Source organism: Cavia porcellus, unplaced genomic scaffold, assembly GCF_034190915.1.
Source record: "Cavia porcellus strain 051 isolate PalLab524CR breed Dunkin Hartley unplaced genomic scaffold, mCavPor4.1 scaffold_21, whole genome shotgun sequence".
Lineage (NCBI taxonomy): Eukaryota > Metazoa > Chordata > Mammalia > Rodentia > Caviidae > Cavia > Cavia porcellus.
In genome coordinates this window covers 65,097,523-65,116,457 of record NW_026947504.1, presented here as the reverse complement: position 1 = coordinate 65,116,457, position 18,935 = coordinate 65,097,523, and the positions used below count along the sequence as shown (strand labels likewise).

Sequence of the window (18,935 nt, the reverse complement as noted above, 5' to 3'; positions counted from 1 at the left end):
AAATTACATGTACTTACATATCAGTCATTTGTATAAACTTTTACTGTAATTGTGTTGTATAAATGTTAATGTGTTGCTTAGCTACACTTTAGTATCTCACTAGAGCTTTAAAAAACACTATATTGCTTTCAATCAGGAGAACTGGGCTGCTGAAGGTGAGTCCAGCACATCAGCGCCAGCCCAGGGGAATTTAAGATCATCGCTCCCAGTGGTCAAGGACCTGCCCAGATTCCAGCCACACAAGACTAGGCTTGGGAGGTTTTATGCCCAACTAGACCACACCCAGTGACCTTCTTCAATCAGGGCAGAAGAAGTAAGTTCCAGCACATCCTTGCTTGCCCAGGGAGAACTTTGGACCATCATCCACAGTGGTTAGGAGCCCGCCCAGCTTTCTGGAACACTGGAGGTGGCACGGGAAGGCCTGTGGACCTGACTGGATCACACTCAGCAACCTCCATTCAGTCCCAGGAGCTGAGGGCATAGGAGACGATTTCCAACATGCCCAGGGGAAGCTTTGGAACATCACTTGAAACACGGAAATATAGGAAAATGGAAAAAAAATGAAAGAAAAAATGCACAAACTTCCATCCCATCCCAAGAAAGCCTAGGAGCCATACACAGAAAAACATATATGCCATAAACATGAAATGCCTGACATAATAGCAACAGAAATACGGAAGCAACTCCAGGAAGCTGTAAAGGAATTCAAATTAGAAATAATCTCCCAGGTAAAAGAAGAAATGATAAAAGTAATGAAAGAGATGCTGAACACATCTAAAGAAGACACAGTTAAAAAATTGGAAGGACAAAACAAAAAGATAGAATCCCTGGATGAACAATATGAGAAACAAAAAGAAGACATGAAGCAAATTCAAAAAGATATACAGCAAATCAAACATTCCATTGAACACTGTCAAAACTGCCTCAACAAAAGTGAAGATAGAATTTCAGACCTCAAAAACAAGATTGCAGCTAGTGAACAGGAAAGGAAAGATCTTTTAAAAATAACAAGGAATCAGAAAATAACAATTCAACAGTTGCAACACGATGCGAAGAAAAAACAACATAAGATTGATAGGGATAAATGAAAAAGAAGGGGACAACACAAATGATATCAAGAGGCTATTTACAAAAGTAATAGCTAAGAATTTCCCAAACATGAGAATGGAAACTGACATTAGAATTAGTGAAGTGTATAAAACTCCAAATAGCCAAAACCAAAATAAAACTACACCGAGACATGTAACAATCACCATCCCAGAAATCCAACATAAGAACAGAATATTAAAAGCTGTCAGAGAGAAAAGACAGATCACCTATAAAGGAAAGCCTATCAGAATCACAGCAGACTTCTCAGCACAAACAATAAAGTCAAGAAGAGCATGGAGCCAGGTGTGGTAGCTCATGCCTGTAATCCCAGCACTCCGGAGGCTGAGGAAGGAGTGAGGGCATAGGAGACGATTCTGCAAGTTTGAGACCAGCCTGGGCTACACAGTGAGCTCAAGGCCAGCCTGAACTGCACAGTGAGACCCTGTCTCAAAAAGACCAAAAAAAAAAAAAAGAAGAGCATGGAGTGAATTATTTCAGATCCTAAAGGAAAATGATTTCCAGACTAGACTGATGTACCCCACAAAACTGTCCTTCAAAATCAATGGAGAAATAAGATACTTCCATGACAAAGAACAGCTGAAGAACTTCATGATCACCAAACCAACCCTGCAAAGAATACTCAAATATTCACATAGGAATATTTGATACACATAGGAAAATACACATTGGGAAAAGCCACTAAGGCAGACAATTAAACAGAATGGAAAGATAAAGATGCAACAGCAGAAAGATAACATATCAACAATAAACCAACATATAACAGTTATAACCATTAATGTAAATGGTCTCAATGCACGAATTAAAAGAAACAGACTGGCAGAATGGATCAAGAAACAACCATATCCTGTCTACAAGAAACCCATTTAACCCAAAAAGAAACTCACAAATTGAAAGTCAAAGGATGGAAAAGAATACTTCATGCAACAGGAACCCCCCCCCAAAAAAAAGCGGGATAGCTATTTGTTTACAGACAATGTGAACTGCAAACCAAGAATGATCCTAAGAGATAAAGAAGGTTACCACCTACTACTTAGGGCAAAACTTCAAGAGGAAGAGATAGCAATCTTAAATATATATGCACCAAATTCCAGAGCATCAAATTATACAAAGCAAGTATTAATAGAAACGAAACATCAAATAAGCAATAACATAATTATAACAGGAGACCTTAACACACCATTGACACTAAGGGACAGATCAACCAGGCAGAAAATCAGCAAAGAAATAGCAGAACTGAATCACACCTGTGAAGAAATGGACATGATAGACATATACAGAGTGTTCCATCCAACATCAGAATATACATTCTTCTCAGCAGTACATGGGACATTCTCTAAAATAGATTATATACTAGCCCATAGACCATATTTAAGTAAATGCAAAAGAGTTGAAATTATCCCATGTATGTTATCAGATCATATTGCCATGAAACTAGAAATTAATGATAACCTGCAAAAACCCCACAACCACATGGAAATTGAATAATACACTCTTGAGCAATCAGTGGGTTACAGGGCAAATTAAAGAAGAAATTAAACAATACCTACAATCAAACAAAAATACAAATACAACTTACCAGAATCTGTGGGATGCAATGAAAGTGGTCCTCAGAGGAAAATTCATTGCACTGAGTTCCCACATCAGGAAAACAGAATGAATACAAATAAACAACTTGATGCTACACTTTAAACATCTGGAAAAAGAAACACAAGTCAAACCCAAAGACAAAAGAAGGGAGGAAATTATAAAAATCAGAGCAAAAATTAATGCAATAGAGACTAAGAAAACAATCCAAAGAATTAATGAATCAAAGAGTTGGTTCTTGGAAAGAATGAATAAAATTGATAAGCCCCTAGCCAACCTTATTTAAAAAAGGGAAGAAAAAGCTCAAATTCATGCAATAAGGATTGAAAAAGGGGAAATCACTACAGACTCTGTGGAAATACAGAAGATCATCAAAACCTATTTCAAAAACCTCTACTCTCATAGATTCGATAACACAGATGAAATGAACAGATTCCTAGAAGCATATGAAGTACCAATTCTGGGTCTAACCCAATTTCTATTGATGAAATTGAAAATGCAATTAAGTCTTTACCTACAAAGACGAGCCCAGGCCCAGACAGATTCACTGAAGAATTCTACAAGAAATACAAAGAATTAATGCCAACACTCCTCTAACTCTTCAATGAAATTGAAAGGGAAGCAATTCTTCCTAAGTCATTCCTGGAAGCAAATATTACTCTAGTACTAAAACCTGAGAAAGACCCAACTAAAAAAGAGAACTATAGACCAATCTCCCTAATGAACACAGATTCAAAAATCCTCAATAAAATATTGGCAAACAGGATGGAGCAAATCATCAAGAAGATTATACACCAAGACCAAGTGGGATTCATCCCAGGAATGCAGGGATCGTTCAACATACATATATCAATACATGTAATCCACCATATCAATAGAGCCAAAAATAAGAATCACATGATCATTTCTATAGATGCAAAAAAAGCTTTTGATAAGGTCCAACACTCATTCATGCTAAGAAACCTTCAGAAAATTGGAAGAGATGGTCTTTACCTCAATATGATAAGGCCATCTATGACTAACAGCCAGCATCATATTAAATGGCCAAAAACTAAAGGCCTTTACTTTAAAATCAGGCACAAGACAAGGATATCCCTTATCACTGCTCATATTCAAGATTGTACTGGAAATACTAGCCAGAGCAATTAGACAAGAGAGAGAAATAAAAGGGTTAAAGATAGGAAAAGAGGAAGTTAAGTTATCATTATTTGCAGATGACATGATATTCTACATAGAAGACCCCCAAAACTCCATTGAAAGACTCCCAGATATAATAAATAAATTCAGCAATGTAGCTGGATACAAAATCAATACTCAAAAATCAATAGCATTTCTATACACTAACAACAAAATCACTGACAGAGAAATAAGAGAAGCCACACCCTTCACACTAGCATCCAAAAAAATGAAATACTTAGGAATTAATCTCATAAAAGATTATACAAGGAAAATTATAATGGTCTGAAAAAGAAATTGAAGATAATCTCAGAAAATGGAAAGACATCCCTTGTTCATGGATAGGAAGAATAAATATTGTGAAAATGGCCATTCTCCCAAAACTGTTATACAGAGTCAATGAAATCCCAATGAAAATACCATTAATATACCGCATAGATCTAGAAAAATCACTCCTAAAATTCATCTGGAACCAGAAGAGACCTAGAATAGCAAAAGAAATTCTAAGCAGCAAAAGGCCAGGCAGGAGGCATCATAAACCCTGACTTGAAGTTAAACTACAAAGCAACTGTAATAAAATCAACATGGGACTGAATTAAAAACAGATCTGAAGATCAACAAAATAGATTAGAAGATACAACCACAACTACAAACACACTCAACCACCTTATCTTTGATAAAGGAGCCAAGCAGGTTCACTGGAAGAACGACAGTCTCTTTAATAAATAGAAAAACTGGCTCTCCATATGTCAAAAACTAAAACTAGACCCATGTCTATCACCATGTACTAAACTAAAATGTAAATGGATCAAAGACCTGAATATTAAAACAGAAACACTAAATCTGTTGGAAGACAAATTAGGTAAAAATCTTGAAGACATAAGGGTAGGTAGAGAATTCATGAACAGGAATCAAACCTCACGGGAAATACTTCCCAGAATCAATAGCTGGGATCACATCTTATTAAAAAGTTTCTGCATGTCAAAAGAAATGTCCAGCATAGTAAAAAGAAAACCCACAAACTGGAAAAAAAACTTAGTGAACTGTTCTTCAGACAAAGGACTTCTGTCTAAAACATATAAAGAATTTTAAAAAATCAGACCCCCAAAATTCAAAGACCCAATCCAAAAATGGGCATCTGAGATGAATACATACTTCTCAGATGAAGATATACAAATGGCAAATAAATACATGAAAAAATGTTCATCATCATTATTTGTTAGAGAAATGCAAATTAAAATCACACTGAGATTCTACCTCACTCCTGAAAGAATGGCCAGGATCAAGAAAACTGCCAACAACAAATGCTGGAGAGGCTGTGGGGAAAAAGGAACTCTCCTGCACTGTTGGTGGGAGTATAGACTGGTGCAACCATTGTGGAGGTCAGTCTGGAGATTTCTCAAAAAGCTGAGATTGGAAATCCCATTTGTTCCAGGTATTCTACTTCTAAGCATATTCCCAGAAGAACTGAAAACATCATACCACAGTGATATATGTGCACCCATGTTTATAGCAGCACAGTTTGTAATAGCCAGATCTTGGAAACAAACTAAGTGTCCATCAACTGAGGAATGGATAAAAAAGTTGTTGTATTTCTATACAATGGAGTACTACTCAGCTATAAAGAATGATCACATTGAGATATTTATAAATAAACGGACACAGCTTGAGACCATATTCATAAGTGAAATGAATCAAACTCACATGTATAAATACCATATAGTCTCCATAGTGTAAGAAATGGTAAGAGTACATAAGAGTTTATGGTAATCATGAATCCCCATTACATTGCTTTGAAGCCGTATAATGTTTTCTTTCATTAGTTGAAATGGTTTTATTCTGGTTTGTTTGATTTTATTATCTGTGATGGTATGAACAGCTATTTTGAAGAAAACATGACATTATAATAGCCAGTTCTGATTTAATATCATCTTCCTTGGAAGTCCTACCATGCTTTTGTTCTTCTGTTTCCATTGGTTCTATCATGTTGTATCTTACTGGGTTTTATTATGTGTGATAATATAAACAAAATTTTTATGGACATTGAGATAATATAGTAGCCATTGTTGCTTTTCTGTTATTTGGTTCTAACACTTTTATTGTAACACTGTAACACTTTCATTCTCTTGAATGGTTTTATACTATTTTGTATGTTTGATACTATTGTATATGAAGCTATGCTCAGCTAGTTCAAAGAAAGAGACATTACTGTATTTCTAAATGTACTATTGGTTTGGTATTATTTTTGATTATTGTTTTATATCAAGTAAATGCTTTTAATTCCATAATATGTATTTTTTATGAAGAATAACTTTATAAGGGCCTTTACCAAATGATTAATTCAGGTACATTTGCAGTTGTTTGAGAACTTGATCTGCATAGGTTGTTCATTTTCAATTTTTTTGTTAGGTTGGCTAATCACTATATAGTTCATTTATTGTGGGAGACAACTGCAGTGACTCCCTTTGAATCCAAAACAATTACTGTGACTTTGATTATTTGGAGACTCATTTCCCTATACTGATATGTAAAAAGCTGGCAGGGTATTTCCTTCTCTCTTCAATTGGCTCTGAGCATTGCAAATAAGGCTATCTGAGGTGCTATTATGCAATCTCTATAGCCGACAGACAGTCCTGTTTCCTAGCATGGTGTTCTCCATGCACAGGCCTGAGCACTGGAGATGTTAGAGCAAACAGCTCCGGGAATGTCAGCGGGCACAGCCTCAAGATAGGAGGCCATGACTCCCCGGGGGCACAAGAGTTTGCATGTCAGAAATGGAAGTATAGCCCCCCAAAACAATCCCACCGCTACCTTAATTGGGTTATGTAGATTGATCCTTCTGCATATCTTTATCTCTGCGACTTACAGAGATGCCAGTCTTGCACCTGGCCAGCCAGCTCAAGTTACTCCTGCAATTCTCGCCTCCCCCACTGTCCCTCATCCCTGAGCCACCCCGCTTCTACACAAGATAATAAATGCTGGGAGAGGCCTAGGATCAAGGCCTTTGTCCACCTGTCCTTGTGAGGATTGGATTTAGGGCCCCTTGGCTGCCCTGAACTTAGAATATATCTTGGTGTCTTTACTCTTGCCGTGGGTTGGATTGGTGGTGGTAGATTGGAATTAACTTATTGGGATTCCAGTAACATCTCAATGGGATTACAAATATAACCTTTTGGATTGTGAGGAAAACTAAAAAGAGGATTACAATATTTGGATAACTGAAATCAATATTTGGATTTACAATAATTTTTATCTTGAAAAATTATTTTATGATGACAGAATCATATTTTGCTGGGGAAAGCCACTTGTATCTGTTATATGAGACATTTTTTGACTATTTGTTCAGCAAATAAGGTGGCACTGTGGGTACAGCTTCTGCAGGTTTCAGTAGCTGATTCCTGTACATCAGGTATGCTCTATCTTAAAGTCAGTAGGACATATACAATTTTGGTTCTGAGGACCTAGATTTATCAGAAATCTATACGGCACTTCACAAAAAATATATGCCATATATTTTTTAACATGAGCTAGGTCGAGCCTCTCTGATATCACAGAGTTTTGTAATAATTGCCTCATCAAAGTGTGTTTATCTTATACTGGTCTTGTTTATAACACCATGCAAAGTGTTGCTAGAATGCAGCTAGAGCTCCAAAAGTTTGGGATAGCTCTAAATCAGCCCACATTCTTCCCAACTGAGCCAAAGGCATAGATAATGCTAAATTTCATGAAACTGATTATACAATAGCAGCACATTTTTGGCATTTTGTGACGGTCATTGACCTCTGTGTTGCAAAATCCAACAGATATTTTTTCAGTTCTCATTTGCTTTCGGGTTTCTTAGTGGTATGCCGAGCACTAACACCACCTTCTTAAAAAGTCTGACTTTTGTGGCCAACTCCAAGTCACTCCTGGCTTCTCTTCCAACCTAGGAATGTGAACTTAGTTTCCCCTTTAAACTCGGGAAATCAAATCTCAGGTTTTGCTGGTTGGTTTGTTTTGCCATGCAGGGACTGCACCCAGGACCTCAGGTGTGCAAAGCGTAAGCCCTACCACTGAGGTGCTTGTGCCACAGCCCAGCTCTCAGTGTTAGGACTCCCAGGGATTCAGTGTCATTTAATGACTTTTATATTCCCTGGAGAGCAGGGATCACAACCTGATTCCTTGTGGTTATGGTTACACCATTTTTAAATGACAAAACTCTCTGAATTTGAGTATTTCAGGAGAGACATGCTTTCTCTCCCCTCCCACAGCCTCTCTGTCTGAAAGCATTGGCGACCCTTGTGTTGCCTAAGCTTGTCCTTGCCGCTGTAAGGCTCCTGCCACCTGAGTCCCCCTCACCAGCCACCTGCGCTCCTTATCTCCCAGTGGTAGCACATCTGTCTCAAGTTGAATTTCCAGATGTTTCAGACTACAAAGAGATTCCTGTTAATCATCTGATGCTGCCCTATACTCTGCTTTAACTGTGCATGCAGCAATGTGTTATATTTCCTTTATGCAATTATTTGAATATCATCTGACTCGCCACTTGACTAAATTCCAGAAGAGCTGGGTGTGTGTATATTTATCCTTGCACTCTCAGCAGCTAGCTCAGTTATCTCATGAATGTTTTAAGGAAGTAAACGTGCTCTTTTTGAAAGATAACTGATATATTTCAAACTTGCAAATATTAGCTATTGAGAGGGCCTAGAGTGGTAATATACTTGGAATTTTAATTCACTCGAAGTAAACACTGTTACATTTTATTAAGACAAGGTATCTCTCCACTCTTTGTTTATACAGCAAACTTTATCATTCCTCTTATATGGCCAGATTCCTCCTACAGTTTAGAAAGATGTGTAAGTGTCTTCATTTTTCACAGCATAGCACACTTCTTCAAAGGAAGGGTAACTTCCTGAATTAGTCCATCAGAGAACTGTCATAAAAAATTAAAAACCTTCTTTCTAAGCATAAACATTAACCAACATGAAGTTTCTAAAAAGACTGGGGGAGGCAGGGACAAGGCTCAGCAGTACAGTGTCTGTCTGACAAGCGTGAGGTCATGAGTTCAATTCTGGTACTAAATAAAATAAAATAAAAGACTGGGGCTGGGCATGTACCTCGGTCGGCGGCAGACCATGTTTAGCACTTACAGGCCTGTCTTAGTTATTTTTCTTGTTGCTGAGACAAAGTTAAGGAAGGAAAGTTTTGCTGAGCTCATAGCTTATCCAGGTGTCAGTCTATAATCAGCTGGAACAGGGGATTTAGCTCAGTGGCATAAGCACCTGCCTGGATCCCCAGTACAAAAAACAAAGCCTTCGATATAGATAATAATCAGCTGGCTCCCCGGCAGGGTAGCACATAGCAGAGGGGCAATAGTTCATGGCAGCAGGAGACAGCATAAGCAATGAGCAAAAAAGGGGAAACAAATCCCTTTCTGCCCCTTTTATCCTATCCAAACTACTGGGATTAGGGCGGTGAAAATCTAACGGTAGACTGATTCAGCTCTCAACCACCCTTAATCCCTACACCTTTAAACCCACCAGTGCGTTACCTATTAATCACACAGTCTAGATTCAGCTACCTCCCCAAAAACCAAACAAACAAATCAAAAACAAACACCACCATCTAAAAGTACACAAGGCTTTGGAGGTACATCTAGACACATGGGCCCGTGTCTAATCCCCAACACACACACACACACACACACACACACACACACACACACTCACACACACACACACACTCACACACACACACTCACACACACACTCACACACTCACACACACTCACACACTCACACACACACTCACACACTCACACACACTCACACACTCACACACACATTCACACTCACACACACACACACTCACACACACACACTCACACACTCACACACACTCACACACACTCACACACACTCACACTCACACACTCACACTCACACACTCACACACACACTCACACTCACACACACACACTCACACACACACTCTCACACACACTCACACTCACACACACACTCACACACACACTCACACACACACACACTCACACTCACACACAGGACTGAATTATGAAATGTAAAACTTTTTATGTTAAAAACCACGATACAGAGGCTGAGGATATAGCTCAGTGGCACAATGCCTGCTGAGCAAGTACAAGGTCTTGAGTTTGATTCTTGGTACCAATAAATAAATAAACCAAAATATAGCCAGGTGTGGTGGTGCACACCTATAATTTCAGCAGTTGGGAAGATTAGAAGGATCACATCTTGGTGTCTTAGCAAGACCCTGTCTCAAAAATTTTTTTAGAAAGGGCTGGGGAATAGCCCAATGTGAATGAATGCCCTAGATTTCATGACCAATACCACAAAAACAAAAATATAAATTGTATAGTATACAACTATTAAAAAGAAAACTGCATGTATTAAATTTGAGGTATGTGTAAGACACAGTCATGTACCAAGTCAAATATACTATGTATGTGTTTCCAGTTTTGAAAAGAAATAAAATTGGTAGAATATGCATAAGAAAAACATGTAGGAATATATACCAAATTTTCAACTTGAAATAATAAAATATGGGAAATTTTCAGTATATATTCAGTATTAATTTTTATATTATTTTTATGTTTTTAAACCGGGCATGTATTACTGTTGTATTATGTACCAAAAAAGGTAAATGTACAAAAAAATATAACTCAATTGGAACAAATATATGTCATCACATATGTATAGCCATATTACAAATGCTTCCAAATGAATAACAAGACAAACACCAAGATATATTTTTAAAAATAGAACATGTACATGAAAAACAGTCCATAAAGGAGGCATGGTGGCACACACCTGGAATCCCGCAACTTTGGGAGAATCACAAGTTCAAACCCAGCCTGGACAATTTAGCAACTTAGTGAGAGCTTGTCTCAAAAGTAAAAATCTGGGGATGTGGTTCAGTGCAAATGCCCTGGGTTCTATCTCCAGTACTAAAAAGAAAAGAAAAGAAAAAGAAGAAATACAAAGCTGTCTTGGTTACTTTTCTAATCATGGAGACAAAATACCCAATATCCAAGGTTAAAGGCGTAAAGGTTTATTTCAGCTGTTTGTAGAGGCTCCATTCCAGAGACGGCTGGCTTTAAGGGAGGGTGGCATGGGAGAGGAGCACTGCAGAACAGAAACAGTCCATGGCAAAGCAGGACAGGCAGAAGTCTCCCTGCACCGCGGCATCACACACCCTATATCCAGCCACCACTTAAGAGCCCCACCTATGACCACATGAGGCTTTAAGGAGACAGATACAAGCCATATCAAAATCACTGTAAGCATCAGAAAAGAATTTTCATGGATAATCAAGTTACAGGCAGCTAAATTAGATAGAAATTAATATACAAGTCAGGGAGGGACTGGACAGTCACAGCAGTCAGCAGGAAGAACAGACATCAGAACTGTCACTGAAGGCCCATCTGAAGACCAGGCCTCGAAGATGCAATGGCCAGACCACAGACCTCCCCAAGGGATAAACGGTAACTTAGAATCATACTATAATCAGCACCGTCTGGTCCAGAAAGTCCAGCTAGGAATCGGTCATCCAGGTAAGTTCCTTCTGTGCAGTCTCACTACATGACTTACTTTCTACTGGACCAATATTAGCTAAGCGGCTCTACCTGTAATCCTAGAGATTGACTGTAAAAATGTGTGCCCACATTTTTATCCATATTGTGACTTTTCTGTGTAAATTATCCCTGACAGTTGCTATTACCGTGGACATACTATCTGCCTGGTTTCAGCTTGGCTTTTAAGATACAGCATTTTGTACTGTAACTTATCTGTTTACGATGTTAAAATAATCATTTGGTATCTTCGCATAGTCTTCCAAGTGATACTTCCTAATGGCTGCATGTGAGAAATGAATTTACTGTCCAGATCGCCCCGCTAAAAACAAACTGGACTCCAGAGGCAGTGAAAGTGAAGCTTTAATCCAGTGGCAGTGAACCTACTGTGTACATGTTGTTTTTCTTTTAACACAAAAGATGTTAATGCATGAGTTGTGTTTTCTCAACTACAACCCCAGCATTCAGGTTCGTTTGCAGCATTGGTTGCTCTGTGATAAGTAAGAGGGTTTGGGGTACAGTCTGGGCACCATCACTGCTTTAGTCTATACTCTTGCAAGAGTGGTGCCCAGACAGACACAACAGAGATGAGGAGCTACGTGCTTTTAATTCAGAAGAACCTGTTTGGTAATTATCTCTTGCCCCAGTACCTTATCTCTGGCGTGAGTCTTTTTACAGCCTGTGGGCCATTGTTTACTACTTGACCCAGCTCACCCTGTGAATAAGGGCTCAACAGAGTGGTTAATTAAACATGGACCAATTAAAAAATTTTTAATCCATTAAAATCATTCTCTCTCCTTATTATAGGATCTTAGTCCCATTATTGTATTTATCTCGAGTTTTCAAATCTATCTACTGTTAGTTGACTTCCTTAATCCTAGACAATAAGTTGACACCTTCCTTTAATATCAAGAGATTATATCATTGATAGGCCACAATTTTTTTTTTTTTCTTTTTGGTCTTTTTGAGACAGGGTCTCACTATATAGTTCAGGCTGGCCTTGAGCTTACTTTGTAGCACAGGCTGGTCTTGAACTTGCAGCAATCCTCAGCCTCCCGAGTGCTGGGATTACAGGTGTGAGTCACCACACCTGGCTCAAATTGCATCTCTTGTATTGTTAATAAACTACTGCTGATTGTAATAGATACAGTTTATCTAAACTACATTTTTATTAATAATGGGTCACAAGAGTACTGACTCAAATCCAACAGTTATCTGAGTTTGTGCCTTCAATTCACCGGAGACCCCTCTGGGTACCCAGACTGAATCAATACATACATGGCAGTGGGTGTTAGAGGATCCTGGGAAAGATCTGAGTTCAAGAACTCTCTTATTCCGGGAGCTGATGGAACGTCAGGGTGAATGGAATGGGCAGCTGGACTAAGGGATACGATCTGTTGAAATTTAGGGGTAATAAACTATGGAGGTTCTTTTTCCCACAGTAGCACCAGACATCAGCCCAACCATCAAGTGGTTTTGCATGACCCACCAATGACATTTAAGACATGGGTGTAGGTAGCCAAGTCTCCCATGGGTTCAGTAAATAATTCTTCCCACCTAGGAAGGCAAGAAGAATAACTCAGATTCCCTACAGAGAAGGGAAGGGCCTCCTCTATGTTCATTTCCTGCAGCACAGACTCTTATAAGCCTCATTTTTCCAGACATCCCTCTTCTGATATAAGGCCACCACGCAAAGCATTCTGCAGGGTCCCGTCTACAGGGAAGGGAACCACCTGTGTTTGTGGTCTTGCCATGGTGCGTGCATACCAGCCATTTTTATTAAGAGCCTACGCTGAAAACCTCACCCACTTTGACCTAGGCGTTCGTCTTCTTCGGTCCTATCTTGGTCTCAGGTCCTTTATGTTTACTACATTTACCTTTTTAGGATCGTCGTTCTGGGTGTTAGGGAGTTAGCTGGGATAGCCTTTGGTCGAGATGAGCTCGATTCAACCATAAGGACAAGCCTGTCTAGAGGGTCTCATCCTGCAACTTTGCTCCTAACTCACACACTCAAGGTGCCACTTTATCTGGCCCTTGGTCTAGAATGGCTGGGTTGTTGATAGTTAGGAATATAAGGGTACACTCTAGGTCTTTCAGTAAGTTGGAGGGAGCCTTTGGATATACATGGGCTATCTTTTGGGAGTATCCAAATTAGAGGTCTCAGCTGTCCGCTGCTGTCCAACCCTGACATTGGTGGTCACCAGACATCACTCTGGCTACACAAGGAGGGGTGTGGTAACCAGAATAGGGTTCTGGGCAAAGAAAGAAAGTTTTTCACCTATGAGAGCTGTTCTGTAACATTTTACACTTAAACAAGACAGAGAACTGGTAGGAATCACATTTCAAATTTAGAGAGGCTGCAATTTTAGTTCTATTCCTTATCAGCCTAACAGAGTGACCCAGAGTTTCTTTTTAATTTGTCTACTCCCTAACCCCACCTGTAGTTGTTCATATCACAGCCAAATTAGCTTCCAGACAGGGGACCAGCTCCCGTTTTAGAATCAGCCTTAACGGTTTTTCAGGTGACCCCTATGGGTCCATTCACCTGAGTATAGTGAGTCCACCCTTTTTCAGCAGTCCTTACGGCCATCTCAGTGGTCAGAAGTACTTGATAGGGGACTTCCCAGGCCAGCTGGAGTTTGACCTCTTTTCAATTCCTTATCAGCACCAGGTCACAGGGGTCTGGGCCAGGAGAATCTAACCTTTTGATTATAGCTACTGTAAATATATTACAATAAACATATTAACATATAGTTATCTCAATAATCCTTTTAGATAACTCATGAGAATCAATCATAACAGTCATTTTAACAGTTAACTATATATATAATTTTTAAGTTAATATATATAGACAATAATATATATACAGACAATAATAGGCATTATATTTATAAAAGCAATTAAAAATTTTTGATTATCTAACAATCTGAAAAGAAACATGTCACCAGGGGGCTGGAGATTTAGCTCAGCAGCATAAGTGCCTGCCTTTCAAGCGATAAAAAGGAAAAAAGACAAAAAAAAAAAAAAAAAAAAAAAAAAGAAAGAAACATGTCACCAACTTTAAAAGCATCTTTACTTTTACAAACTGATTTAAATTGGCCCACCATTAAATTATATAACCCACAAATAAGTGTCTATTTATCTATAAATAAACTTAAGGGGGAGTTCTTGTAGGATAATATATACGTGAAAGCTAACACACAAAGAAACATATGCATAAGTCTAAGTCACATACAACATTTGTATTAGCAAACTTTAAGACTTGTATTTGTAAGGGCCCTCTAAGCCTATTAAACTTCTTTCTGTAATGAGCCTTATTCCAGTTCATTCTCTTAAGACCCAGAAGTTTATAAAGGCAAAAATAAAAGGAAAAATAAAACTGACATGAGCTAAAAAATCTTTAATAAAGCAGCTACATACACCTTAACCAGCTATTAAAACAGAACAACAGACAGATGAATAGACAAGATAGTGTACAGAATACATAAATACAGTTAAATTTAATCAGAGTGCACTCTTGAATGCCATGTTGATTATAATACTCTTTTTATAGTTATGGGCTTATAGCTATAAATACACTAGCCAGTAGAATCACCCAGCGCCAGAGTTATCTGTTAACTCTCCCTTTAAGTGTAAGTCATAGTATTTCCTTTAACATTTTAAGCTACTGAATACCTTTTTTTTTGTCATTAACATTATAGACTTATAACAAATGAAAGTCAGAAGGGTAACAACAGAGCATTGAAGTTTTCTGTTTTTACTTTTTAAACTCAACTTTTAAAAATCTTTTAACACAAAGGTGATGTTGAGACTAGACATTAAATTACCCATATTCATATAAGACTTATTTGGTCTTAAGATCGAGTGAGATCTCTCTTGAAAGATGAAGAAAAGAAAACCAGGTTAGGCCACATGTGCAGCCTGCCCAAGGAAGCAGCTCTGCCCTGTTTTCTGTCACTGACCAGTTTCGGCATCCCTGCTAGTCATGCAAAAAAGCTAATGTCCAGTATCAGCCTCGGAAATGAGAGCTATGGCCTTTGTCTGAAAGCAACAGTTAGCCCAGAGAGGAGAGCCGGGACCTGGGGAGGGGGACTGATGATCCCAGAGCCAGACACACAGCCCCTAAAGCAATGAAGAGCTTTCAGAAGAACAGCCTGTGCCCAATCAGACCAGAAGAGCAAAAGCTCAACTTAATCAAACATAGGCATCTTCTGCTCACCTGCATCCTTCACAAGCTTTCCTGAACACATCTGAGTCTGTTCTAGTTTTGCCCCAATAGCTCCCTTCCACCACCACAGCCACCATGGGGAAGGCAAACACCTCATATAAAATACGCTGTGTCTTATTACAATCTTTCTGTAAGAGTCCTGGCAGCTGCCATTTGAACTTTAAATGCTCTCCCATCCTTTGTTTTCACCTCTCTGGTCTCACGACGTTACAACTGAATTGGCTCCAAGGAGCCTTAACACCCTTATTTTTATTAAACCAGCAGAAGAGAAAATTAATCCTGTAATTTTAGTCTAAGAATTTACAATGCACAAGAAATGTTTCAAGCATATCAATGAAACAAAAATAACAAATCAAATTGGAAGCCAAAAGTGAGCTTCTCAATCACCTAAGCTTTATAACAATGGGATCTTATTAACTCCTTGTGTAGTCTTAAGTTTCTCAACCACTTTTTCTACAGTGAACCTCATGATTTTTGTATGTTTCCCCCCAGGGCACAAGAGCTACCTTTCCAGCCCTCCAGGGGTACTAAGCCCTTTAGGACCACTAAGCTTCCACACTTGTCCCGGTGGACTATCTGAGCTGATATCCCAGGAAGAACTCCGTCTCCCTGTCTGTCTCCCCAGGCACAGAGTGTTTATTTCCCATTTTTGGCTGGCCCTTGTGACTAAGTTTCCCCTCACCTGCTCTAAAGGAGGTTTCACACACACGCTGATAGCAGACTCATACATTCAACCCTCATCCACACCCACAAAGGAATTTTCTTGTGTACTTGCACACGCAGCCCTGCACAATGGAGGTTTTCATGTATCCATACACTCAACCCACAGCTGTGCAGACTGCTTGTGTACCCCAAACCCCATACGGCACCTACTCCCGCTGTGTACCCCAAACCCCATACGGCACCTACTCCCGCTGTGTACCCCAAACCCCATATGGCACCTACTCCCGCTGTGTACCCCAAACCCCATACGGAACCTACTCCCTGCTGTGTACCCCAAAACCCATAAGGCACCTACTCCCTGCTGTGTACCCCAAACCCCATACGGCACCTACTCCCGCTGTGTACCCCAAACCCCATACGGCACCTACTCCCTGCTGTGTACCCCAAACCCCATACAGCACCTACTCCCTGCTGTGTACCCCAAACCCCATACGGCACCTACTCCCTGCTGCGTACCCCAAACCCCATACGGCACCTACTCCCGCTGTGTACCCCAACCCCATACGGCACCTACTACCGCTGTGTACCCCAAACCCCATACGGCACCTACTCCCTCCTGTGTACCCCAAACCCCATACGGCACCTACTCCCTGCTGTGTACCCCAAACCCCATACGGCACCTACTCCCGCTGTGTACCCCAAACTCCATACGGCACCTACTCCCTGCTGTGTACCCCAAACCCCATACGGCACCTACTCCCGCTGTGTACCCCAAACCCCATACGGCACCTACTTCCTGCTGTGTACCCCAAACCCCATACGGCACCTATTCCCGCTGTGTACCCCAAACCCCATACGGCACCTACTCCCTGCTGTGTACCCCAAACCCCATACGGCACCTACTCCCTGCTGTGTACCCCAAACCCCATACGGCACCTACTCCCTGCTGTGTACCCCAAACCCCATGTGGCACCTACTCCCGCTGTGTACCCCAAACCCCATACGGCACCTACTCCCTGCTGTGTACCCCAAACCCCATGTGGCACCTACTCCCTGCTGTGTACCCCAAACCCCATGTGGCACCTACTCCCGCTGTGTACCCCAACCCCATATGGCACCTACTACCGCTGTGTACCCCAAACCCCATGTGGCACCTACTCCCTGCTGTGTACCCCAAACCCCATGTGGCACCTACTCCCTGCTGTGTACCCCAAACCCCATGTGGCACCTACTCCCGCTGTGTACCCCAAACCCCATACGGCACCTACTCCCTGCTGTGTACCCCAAACCCCATACAGCACCTACTCCCGCTGTGTACCCCAACCCCATATGGCACCTACTACCGCTGTGTACCCCAAACCCCATACGGCACCTACTCCCTGCTGTGTACCCCAAACCCCATACGGCACCTACTCCCTGCTGTGTACCCCAAACCCCATACGGCACCTACTCCCTGCTGTGTACCCCAAATCCCATACGGCACCTACTCCCGCTGTGTACCCCAAACCCCATACGGCACCTACTCCCTGCTGTGTACCCCAAACCCCATACGGCACCTACTCCCGCTGTGTACCCCAAGCCCCATACGGCACATACTCCCTGCTGTGTACCCCAAACCCCATACGGCACCTACTCCCGCTGTGTACCCCAAACCCCATACGGCACCTACTCCCTGCTGTGTACCCCAAACCCCATACGGCACCTACTCCCGCTGTGTACCCCAAACCCCATACGGCACCTACTCCCGCTGTGTACCCCAAACCCCATACGGCACCTACTCCCTGCTGTGTACCCCAAACCCCATACGGCACCTACTCCCGCTGTGTACCCCAAACCCCATACGGCACCTACTCTCTGCTGTGTACCCCAAACCCCATACGGCACCTACTCCCGCTGTGTACCCCAAACCCCATACGGCACCTACTCCCTGCTGTGTACCCCAAACCCCATACGGCACCTACTCCCTGCTGTGTACCCCAAACCCCATGTGGCACCTACTCCCTGCTGTGTACCCCAAACCCCATACGGCACCTACTCCCTGCTGTGTACCCCAAACCCCATACGGCACCTACTCCCGCTGTGTACCCCAAGCCCCATACGGCACCTACTCCCTGCTGTGTACCCCAAACCCCATACGGCACCTACTCCCGCTGTGTACCCCAAACCCCATACGGCACCTACTCCCTGCAGTGTACCCCAAACCCCATACGGCACCTACTCCCGCTGTGTACCCCAAACCCCATACGGCACCTACTCCCTGCTGTGTACCCCAAACCCCATACGGCACCTACTCCCGCTGTGTACCCCAAACCCCATACGGCACCTACTCCCTGCTGTGTACCCCAAACCCCATACGGCACCTACTCCCGCTGTGTACCCCAAACCCCATACGGCACCTACTCCCGCTGTGTACCCCAAACCCCATACGGCACCTACTCCCTGCTGTGTACCCCAAACCCCATACGGCACCTACTCCCTGCTGTGTACCCCAAACCCCATACGGCACCTACTCCCTGCTGTGTACCCCAAACCCCATACGGCACCTACTCCCGCTGTGTACCCCAAACCCCATACGGCACCTACTCC

General features: G+C 41.5%; 1 protein-coding gene and 1 long non-coding RNA gene across 2 annotated transcripts in view; one reads left to right on the top strand and one right to left on the bottom strand.

Annotated features, from left to right (window-relative positions):
- Positions 1–12,243, top strand: part of LOC106025137 (uncharacterized) — an 83,760-nt gene extending 71,517 nt beyond the window's left edge. Inside the window, exon 7 of the long non-coding RNA XR_010041839.1 lies at positions 137–12,243. This is a non-coding gene — a long non-coding RNA (uncharacterized LOC106025137). The remainder of the gene's footprint in view (positions 1–136) is intronic.
- Positions 1–18,935, bottom strand: part of Trim13 (tripartite motif containing 13) — a 94,450-nt gene that overhangs the window by 10,584 nt on the left and 64,931 nt on the right. The window lies entirely within an intron of this gene.